Here is a 2,501-nt window from a genome sequence, read left to right on the forward strand (position 1 = left end):
GTGCACGGGCTTCTCATTGAGGTGGCTTCTCTTGTCGTGGAGCACGGGCTCTAGGTGCGCAGGCTTCAGTAGTTGTGGCTCACGGACTCTAGAGCGCAGCATCAGTAGTTGTGACGCACAGACTTAGTTGCTCTGCAGCATGTGAGACCTTCCCGGACCAGGGCTCGAACCCATGTCCCCTGCATTGGCAGGTGGCTTCTTAACCACTGAGCCACCAGGGAAGCCCCTGATTATTCCTTTTTTTAATCCTGATATAGGAGCATTATATCTTTGATTTATGTTGCCCTTAAACACAGCAACACTGAGCTGTACCCCTTTATCTTTTTAATCCCATTTTAAGCAAAATGCTACCAACATCCTTTAAAAATTAAAAACAAAATTGTCGTGAAATATACATACCATAAAACGATTTTAACCACTTTGAGTGTACAATTCAGTGACACTAAGTACATTCACAGTGTTGTGCAGTCATCACCATCCATCTCCAGAAATTTTCCACCGTCCCAAACTGAAACTCTGTACCCCTTAAGCAATAAGTCCCTGTTCTCCTTCTTTCTAGCCCATGGTAATTCTGTGCTCTTTCTGTCTCTATGAATTTGCCTGTTCTAGGTACCATATATAAATGGAATCATATAGTATTTGTCCTTTTGTGACTGGCTTATTTCACTTAGCAAATGTTTTCGAGATTCACCCATGTTGTGACATGTGTCAGTTGGTTCATCTTAATAGAGTAGCATCTTAGAGCTAGAAGGGGACTTTCGTGTTTATTTATTCAGTAAATACTAATTAAGCAACTGCATTGTGCTAAGTATCATGCTAGGTGCTGTATCCTCTGGTTGCATGTTACCTTCTGCTTTTCTGTTTCTGGTATGCTGCATCAGAAAAACTAGTGGAGACGCAAACCCATGACGCTCCTTCCTCCAGGCTGCCCCATCAAGTCTGGGTCTCAGATTCCATACAATTTCTCTTTAGACATTGGCTTCCATTAGAGATTTATATTTTCTTCATGTTGATGGCTTTCCCTGGGAGAAAAGGGTGGGAAGTGAATTTCAGCTTGCCTAGAATTCTGGGTACTTGATTCTTTAGTTCACATTTCTTGCAGATTCAGGTCTCAGCTTCTCTTTTTACTAATTTCAAAGCTGAAATCTATCATAGTGAAGTACAGCCCAGCCTTTGTGATAGACCAAGGTGGGCCTATGAGTTCACTTCCAGTGTTGGAAGGACAAAAGAGCCCCGACAGAGGCCCCCAGTTCCACAACTCCTGACAAAGACTCTTCTTGACCAAACCTTGGACAGGCTTCCCTGAACTTTCTTTTCTACTAGCCTTGTCCTTGGGCCCTAAGTCAGTCTTAGCAAAGAATCCTGCTAAGTAATCCCCCAATCCTTGACATCTGATTGAGTTCCTCATCCTCCATCATTGATGTCTAAGTCCTTGGCCTGCCTTTAGCAATAATTTGTTAGGTCAGTTAAGCAAGAATTCCCCCTACCCTGATGTCTCCTCTTAACAGTTTTCCATCCACTGATCCCCTTGCTCTGCTATCTTTACGTATTTGAAGTTGAACACAATTACTCTCTCCTATTGTATCTTGAATAAAGTCTTCCTTACAGTTGTAACAAGTGTCAGAATAACATCTCTTTAACACTCTCAACCATGACCCTTGGTTGAATCTACTCCCCTTGAGAAAGTGCAGAAAGTATGTAGATGGTGGGGGACAGTAGGGTGGGAGAGGCTTGTGGGATTTGGGGCACCTAGGACAGACTGAAAGGCCCCAGAGTCCTTGAAGAAGTCATGGAGATCATGAGTGTCTTCCATTTGTTCTGCTGTGACTTGGTGGAAAGGACACCAGACTCAGAATCTAGTAAATGCAAGAAAGTCTTATTATTAATAATACCATTAAACCTTACCTTTAACTCAGATTTCAAGGAAAACTGATAATTTATTCAAACACATTCCTCCTATACCACTTACCTCATATATTTCTGCCTTTTTAGTGGAGTCATAAGAATTAGGTGTCAGATTCATAACAGAAGCCACAAACTTTCATCATGATCTGCTGTCACCAGAGAAGGGCTTGTCAAGTGTGTTAAGTGTGTGGTCTTGGAGTTGGCTTGGGGTTTCTTTGATAGTCTTTATTTATTTATTTTTACTCTAGAGGTAACTTCATCTCAGGTTTATAATCTGGCCTCCTCTATCAGTATAAATTCTATCCAGCACTATGGGACTTGCGTATTTACTCAAAAGACACTATTTAAATACCAAGTGATGAGCATTATAGCACCCTTAGCACAGACTTTTCCAGCCTGAGGAGCAAGTTCCTGACCTTGTAAATCAAGAGGCTTGGCTTTTATCACTCAAAAGGAATGAAAGAGGCATCTGATGTACTGTCAGAGTTTCAAGGGTGCTTGGGAGTCATATTAGCATTTTTGAGGACATGAGACTGCCTCAGACTCCTTATAAATACAGCTTGACTCAGCCACTCTATGACTGACACCCTTGGGAC

This window comes from Phocoena phocoena, chromosome 9 (assembly GCF_963924675.1).
Source record: "Phocoena phocoena chromosome 9, mPhoPho1.1, whole genome shotgun sequence".
Taxonomy (NCBI): domain Eukaryota; kingdom Metazoa; phylum Chordata; class Mammalia; order Artiodactyla; family Phocoenidae; genus Phocoena; species Phocoena phocoena.